General features: G+C 47.0%; 1 long non-coding RNA gene across 1 annotated transcript; it reads right to left on the reverse strand.

The window, feature by feature from the left end:
- Window positions 1-214: 214 nt before the first annotated feature.
- Window positions 215-1,774, reverse strand: LOC109744713 (uncharacterized). The gene is made up of 4 exons (XR_002228384.4): window positions 1,654-1,774; window positions 705-822; window positions 547-621; window positions 215-366 (listed from the first exon to the last, which is right to left on the reverse strand). It is a non-coding gene; the product is annotated as an uncharacterized lncRNA (long non-coding RNA).
- Window positions 1,775-8,090: the final 6,316 nt, after the last annotated feature.

Consider the following 8,090-nt stretch of genomic DNA (forward strand, 5'->3'; position numbering starts at 1 on the left):
AGTCTCTGAATACAATTCATCATTTTAGTCTCCGAATACAATTCATCATATTAGTCTCCGAATTGAAAAGACCGAACAAAGATAGAACATTATATTACAAGTCTCGAGACCGCGAGTTTGTCTTCACATTACAACTCGATATCGATCATCTAAACTACCATCACATAGAAGAGAGATGCGGTCATCACGATGAAACCTTCATTTAGGAAGAGAGTGAACCTTTGGTGGGTTCTCTCCACTGCTCCCAGAGTTGATCCCAGATTGTATATTTGAACCGACATTGCTTGATTCGCTTTCTTCAGGAAATGCCGCCCCATCATGCGCATTGAGAATCACACAATAGCAGTGTTCTGGGTCTGACAAAACCTGCTCAAATTTACAAGATCACTTTACTCTTTATGGTTAACTTAGAAAGTATATGGTCAAAGCCATCTGAAGGAAAACCACGGAACATCAGTGATAAAACCGCAGGCATCTACAATATTTGCAAAGTATTGCCAGAACACAATGTTATGTAATTTTTGGGAGAAGTAAATCAGAACTCACCACAGCATCAAAAGGATCATCGAAGTCATCAACTGAGAAATAAATGTTCGGATATGCAGGTACTGTCTCTACAGCCTATTAAAGGGATGTGAGTTACGACAGATTATTTATATTGAAAGGCAGTCTCTCTGAAAAGATCATGCCAGAAAAAAAATTACCTTTCTTTGATCAAGGCGGAAATTTACACGGCTAGGGGATGCATATACAGTTTTTGAAACCTTGTAAATTGGAGGCAACCGCTTGCTTTTGTCTGCACGATTGCGAAGATTGCTGATACTGTGGAAGTAGATTAGAAGAAGCACATAACCAACCATTAAATATTACTGAGGGGAGTTATGAAAAAAAAGGTTTTGTTGTGCATGACAATTGATACTACTGGCACTCTAAGATTTGTGAGTCCCTTAACATTCTAGGGCAAACTCAAGCTGAAAGATAAATTTGTGGTCACAAATTGTTCAGCCAGCTAATGAAAAAAGTGTGATTGTACCAACAACCCAGACCCGTTTCGCAACATTTAGTTGAAACAGAGAATGCTGTTTCAATACGGAATTAGATGACATGACAATCATTATTTGCCAACCGTCTCAGATCTTGATAAAGGGTGAGAAACTATGAACCAAAAATCTGGGGAGTTCTTTAACTGACTATAGCTAACAGACCAAAAGTGTTGTATTAATATAAGGATTTACTTCATTTAGCACCCCGTTGCCATTGGCGATCTGCCAAGACGCGATGAAGATAGTAAACATGAAGGCTTGGAGAAGAAGAGGAATAACTGAGAGTAGGAGGCTAATTGGTAGATTTCTCTCAATTTGTTCAGCTTAACCATTCTCTAGGTACAGACTGGCTTATATAGCCTACAGCTCAACACAAGGCCACATCGATGCTGAACACACACACACACACTCTGCACCACCGTTATTACACCTCTTCTATACGGTGGCGCCTCCTGAATATATGTCTCAACTCCAGTGTCTCGCACACCAGCCATAACACCTCAATAGATCACCCAAAAAGGTTTGCAGTTGTTCTTATGCATAGTTATAGCTAATTGTTCAGAGCATACAAAGCTTGTAAGATCTTAGCAGAAGTGCCACAGAAACATACCTGCACAATGCCACTGTGACAGTATATGACGTGTGAGCGACTAAATTCAAATAGAAGGAACGTTCCCAATCAACCTCAGTTGAATTAGCATTTATGAGCTTTTCAACCTCAGTTTATTTTAACAATAACTACAAAAACTGTTAGCTGAACTGAATACAGAGCATACTTGTTATGGTTGCAACTAAATTAACTCAACAGTAGAGAACATACAAATAAAAAAAGTGAAGAAAGAATGAATAAATTTTATAAAATTTTCTTGAATCTACACTACCAAGGAAGCCTAAAGAATTGGCCAAAAAAATCTTTAGTAAAGTGGATTTAGTGTACAAGCTGGGACAAAAAGAAGAAGAGAGAAAATAATTCATTATGGCAACAGCAACCGATTGGGACAACCTGAAATACTGCTAGTAACAAGCTGGTCCACCGATTGTTCGACCAATTGCAGAACAAATGAAGTTTCATGGCCTGGTGCATTAACACTAAGAATTTCCTGAGCCTATTGCAAAGCATTGAAAGCAGCCCTGTCGAAAATGTAACCCCATGAAAGCCTACGATGAATTGCATATCCTACACATACACACAGTTTCCAGCATTCCACAGAAACAACTCCATACCATACGTGGTGCAGTAATAAAACATATGCACAGCGGCAATACTGGGCCAAACAGAGTGGGATGCTAAGTTGACACTGCAGGTGCAAAACCAACAACGCTGCTCGAAATTATCACATGGAACTAACAACACCCATCACTTAGTCCTCGGTAAGTGTTGTTTTCTCCCAATTCTATAACCTGCCACGGCAAGCACGTACAGACCACCAACTGTTCGACATATTGCTTTGGCCAAATCCAGCCACAAAACTCCCTTCCACTCCACAGATCAAACCCACGGAGGCGCAAACTCGAATCCAATACCACGCATGCCCGCTCAATCGGCAGCTAAAACGAAGCAGGAAACGGGAAGGATCGGCTTACTGTCTGCTGCATGAAGTAGCCCTTGGTGGCGGGGTCGACCTCGGCCTGCAGGCCCGGGTTGTTGGCCGGCGCCTCCTTGGCCCCCGACGACGTCGACATGGCGGAGGCGGCGAACGCGGCTGGGTAGGACCGGCGAGCCCGGGCGAACCCCTGCACCTGCAGAATCCCGATCAGAAACCGTGAGCGCGAGTGCGAGAAGCGCGACGATCTAGTATATCAGTTCGCCCGGAGACCTTGGGCTGGGCGAGGCGGGGGGCGCGCGGCGCGGAGGCGGAGGCGAGCCGGAGTGCGGAGCGGAGTGTGGCGGCGGCCATGGCAGAGCGGTACGGCGGGGTTACTTAGGGGAGAAGAGGATAGAGGAAAGGCGCACTAGTTACTAATGGCGCACCTTCAGGTGGTGCGCCATTAGTATGTTTGGACAGGCGCACTAGTTAAAAAAATTGATACTAATGGCGCACCCTGGGCCAGGTGCGCCATTACTAGTTACAACTAGTAATGGCGCACTGTGTCTGGATGCGCCATTAGTATGTTTGGACAGGCGCACTAGTTAAAAAAAAATTGATACTAATGGCGCACCCTGGGACAGGTGCGCCATTACTAGTTACAACTAGTAATGGCGCACTGTTTCTGGATGCGCCATTAGTATGTTTGGACAGGCGCACTAGTTAAAAAAAATTGATACTAATGGCACACCCTGGGCCAGGTGCGCCATTACTAGTTACAACTAGTAATGGCGCACTGTGTCTGGATGCGCCATTAGTATGTTTGGACAGGCGCACTAGTTAAAAAAAATTTGATACTAATGGTGCACCCTGCGCCCGATGCGCCATTAGTAGTTTCGACTCTAATGGCGTATCAGAAGGTGGTGCGCCATTAGTATATACTAATGGCGCACCGATTGTCTGGTGCGCCATTAGTGTCAATCCCATCTATAGCCCTTTTTCTAGTAGTGTATGTGGCTGCTAACACGTGAGCCGTCAGTGTGGCCGTGGTGGTGGAGCGCAAGGAAGAAGGTAAGGAGCATCCGGTTCAGCGGCCGGTTTATTATGTCAGCGAAGTACTCATTGAGTCCAAGCAGTGGTATCCGCATTGGCAGAAGCTTGTTTATGGTGTGTTCATGGCAAGCCGGAAGCTTAAGCATTATTTCCAGGGTCACCCCATCATTGTGGTCAGTTCTGCCCCCCTTGGAGATATCATTCAAAACAGAGAGGCCACGGGGAGAGTGGCTAAGTGGGCTATAGAGCTCGGACCTCATGGTCTAAAGTACGTGCCACGCACTGCGGTTAAGTCTCAAGCTTTGGTGGACTTCATCAACAATTGGACAGAGCTACAAGTGCCCGAAGAAAAGCCGGATAACACATATTGGACCATTCACTTCGATGGATCCAGGCAATTGGAGGGCTCGAGGGCTGGAGTCGTATTGGCCTCCCCTAAGGGTGACAAGTTTCATTATGTGCTACGGTTGATGTTTCCTTGCACTAACAATGCGGTGGAGTATGAGGCCTTGCTCCATGGTCTTTGGATGGCTAAGGAGATGAGCTTGAGCCGGGTAAGGTGTTTTGGAGACTCAGACTTGGTGGCGCAACAAGTATCAGGCAAGTGGGACTCCAAATACCCTCTCATGGCGGCTTATCGCCGTGAAGTTGATGCCATTGCTGGGCACTTTCAGGGTTACCAAGTAGAGCACATCGATCGCAGGAAGAACGAGGCGGCTGATGCTTTAAGCCGGCTGGGCTCTCAGCGAAAACCGGTGCCGCCTAATACTTTCCTGGACGTCTTGCATAACCCTTCTGTTAAGTTGCCTACAGAAGAAGACTTGGCTGTCCCTGACCCAGAGGCACAATTGGTGGCGGCTCTCCACATCATTCCAGACTTGACTGTGCCCTATCTGGCTTACATGACCCGGGGAGATTTGCCTGAGGATGAAACTTTGGCCAGACAAATAACCCGGCGGTCTAAGTCAATGGTTGTTATCAATGGTGAGCTGCATTGCCGCAGTGTTACGGGAGCGTTCCAGCGTTGTGTTTCCCCTGAGGAAGGTCAAGAGATCGTGCGTGAGATTCATGAAGGGGATTGTGGCCATCATGCCGGCTCAAAATCCCTTGTGGCTAAGGCTTTTCGTCATGGGTTTTATTGGCTGACGGCTCATGCTGATGTGGAGGACTTGGTCAGTAAATGTGATGGCTGCCAAAGGTTCTCGCGACGGGCTCATGTGCCGGCTCAGGAGCTGAGGATGATCCCAATTACTTGGCCCTTTGTGGTCTGGGGGCTTGATATGGTTGGGCCTTTTAAAAGGTCCAAAGATAAGAAGACTCACCTCTTGGTGGCAGTTGACAAATTTACCAAGTGGGTTGAAGCGGAGCTAGTTAGCAAGTGTGATGCAGCCACGGCAGTTCAGTTTATGAAAAAGGTGATCTTTCGCTTTGGCTTTCCACACAGTATTATAACTGACAATGGTACCAATCTATCCAAAGGCGCCATGGAGGAATTTTGTCAACGAGAGCATATTCGACTTGATGTTTCATCAGTGGCTCATCCTCAATCCAATGGTCAAGCTGAGAGGGCTAATCAGGAGATTCTGAAAGGCATCAAACCCCGGCTTCTGGTCCCTTTACAAAGGACGCCGGGTTGTTGGGTGGAGGAGTTACCCTCCGTGTTGTGGAGCATCAACACTACTCCTAACAGGTCTACAGGTTTCACGCCTTTCTTCATGGTTTATGGAGCGGAAGCAGTCCTCCCCAGTGACATCCGTCATGACTCACCTCGAGTGGCGGCTTATGTGGAGGTGGATAATGAACAGGCGCACCAAGATGCTCTTGACTTGTTGGACGAACAGCGTGATGCGGCAACAGCCCGATCAGCAATTTACCAACAAGACCTGCGCCGTTATCATAGTCGCCGGGTTAAGTCCCAGGTCTTCCAGGAAGGCGATCTGGTGCTCCGGCTCATCCAAGATCAAACAGATGCGCACAAGCTATCTCCGCCTTGGGAAGGGCCCTTTGTGGTCAGCAAGAATTTGCATAACGGGTCATATTACCTCATTGACATTCGGGAGCACAAAGATTCACGTAAGTCAGAGGAAGAGACCCGTCGGCCGTGGAACATAGCTCAGCTTCGGCCTTATTACACTTGAGCCCCCGGCTCTCATAATGTACATATTTCTCTAAGCCATGTATATATTATGATAAGCAATAAAGCAGGACCTCTGTCCTTTTTTCTCCTCCAAAGGTGAACGTGTTGTTTTCAGTACAAAGATCACATGATAACTTGAAGGAGGATCCGACTTATGATCGTATTCGAATCTAAGATAGTCACTTGGGGGCTTCCTGTTCAAACATAGGTCGTATTCGAACCAAAGAGAACATAGCTGTCGATACCCATTTGATTGGCAAAGTGCCGAGCTCATTGGGGAGTTTTCTTTGATCATATTTGAATCATAGTTTAAACCCCTTTGGGAACCGATGTGGATCGTATTCGAATCAGCATCGTTACATAACTCCTGAAGTCATTTGGGGGCTTCCTCTTCAAACATGGGTCGTATTCGAACCAAAGAGAACATAGCAGTCGGTACCCTCTTGATTGGCATCGCCACACCCACTGGGGGCTATATGGTCGCATTCGAATCTTAGCATAACCCCTTTGGGACAGGTCTCTGGTCGTATTCGAACCGGAAGCCCCTAAGCTTTCCTGAGTTGCAAAAAAAAGTTCTGATTATTTATATAGTGTGCACGGCGGGTCTCACCTTGCCGGCTTAACTTTGATTCACAGTATTAGTCGAATACAATTGACGTTATTAAGACTGGTGAGCCGGGATTGAGGTACCAGCCCCATTACCCGGGTTATATAAATCGGGGGTGAGCTTGAAAGCCGGTAAGTGTGTTGTTACGGCTATATCAAGGACATAATTGAGGACCAGTTTTTTGTGATTCATATTCCGGGTTATATGTATAAGACTATGATTCTCAGTGCGGTAAGCCGCCTAGAGACTTGTGATTTATTCTTCTATGCAGGATAGTTAAAGACAACTCTTTGAGCTTAAGGAACATGAATGATCATTTATGACCCGGAGGAATATAAGAAAACTTCACTGGAATTAAAGCATTCAGCACGTGCACGATGGCACGACAAAGTTAAAATGTTGGTCCTATTCTATTACAAGACTCATCGAGTCCAAAAGGGTGAAGCATTGTTTAAATAAACCGCCAGCAGAGTTACGATGCTTGCTGGTTGAAGCTTCCGGCTCATCCCTCTCTGCTCCTCCGGTTGTTCTCAAGACCTGGAAAGTTGACGACTTCCAGTCAATGCCGCTCAGAGCTTCAAATTGAGCTTCCTCGTCAATTAACCCGGCCGGGTCAATTTCCGGGGCAAATGTGTGCTTACGAGTCGACGGGACTAAGTTGATGGCTTCATAACGCGGAGTGGGGATCCTCTGATTTTCTGCATCATAACCCGGCTGGTACTTGGTCAGATCCATGTCATTTCCAATGAGGGTGGCCACCAGGCGCACGATCTTCACGCAGGCTGCAAAGTCCTTTTGGTCGAAGGGTGTGCCGTCTTCCTTCAAGCTGGGATAGCCGAGGGCAATGTCCGCCGGGTCTAGTTCTGGAAGGAACGCCTTGGCCCGGCTCAGAGCAGCTATGGCTCCGGCTCTTGCAGAGGCTCGCCGCAGCTCTTGGACCCGCTGAGGAAGAACGGCAAGCCGGCGAAGAACTTCCGCCAGGTGAGTCGGCACCTCATTGGATAGGGCTACCACGGCCAAGGCGCGCTGTGACCCGGTGTAGAGTTGCTCCACCAGGGTGTATACGGCCTTCAACTTGGTCACCACACTTTGGTTGAGGTTGGCGCTTCTGGGACCTGTTTAACAAAGTAAGATGAGCCGCCGGCAATGATGGATTATGAGACATAAAGATTATAAGCTGGACGAGAGCCGGTGGAATGACTTACCGAAGATTGCGGCAACCATCTGGGACACGTGGCGCTTTAAACCGGAGAGCTCGGTGGTTTTCTCTGTCAGAGCCTTCTCTGCCTGTTCGGCCCGGCTCACCAGAATAGCCTTCTCTTCGGCCCAGGCTTTCCGTTCAGTTTCAAAGTCCTTTTTCAGCTTCTCTTGAGCAGCAATACTGGACACAAATTTGGCATTTGCTTTCCGGGTCTCAGTTTCTTGCGTCCTCAGGCGGGTTTTCAGATCGGAGATGTCAGCTTCAAACTTCTTGCAAGCAGCCTGCATAAATTTCCGGGTTATAGAATGAACAGTTACTATACTAATTTAAAGTCCCAAGCACTTTCCAAGCAAAGACACTTGGCACTTGGGGGCTAATGCATGTCGAAAGTTTCTACAAATTACCGGTTCAAGCGAGTAAGCCGGAACTTAAGTCTACAACACATTCTATCATAAGTAGTAGACTTGGGGGCTAGAGTATGGTAAGGATAACAAGGTAACTATGCAGTAAGCAAGAAGAAATA

This window comes from Aegilops tauschii, chromosome 2 (genome assembly GCF_002575655.3).
Source record: "Aegilops tauschii subsp. strangulata cultivar AL8/78 chromosome 2, Aet v6.0, whole genome shotgun sequence".
NCBI classification, from domain to species: Eukaryota; Viridiplantae; Streptophyta; class Magnoliopsida; order Poales; family Poaceae; genus Aegilops; species Aegilops tauschii.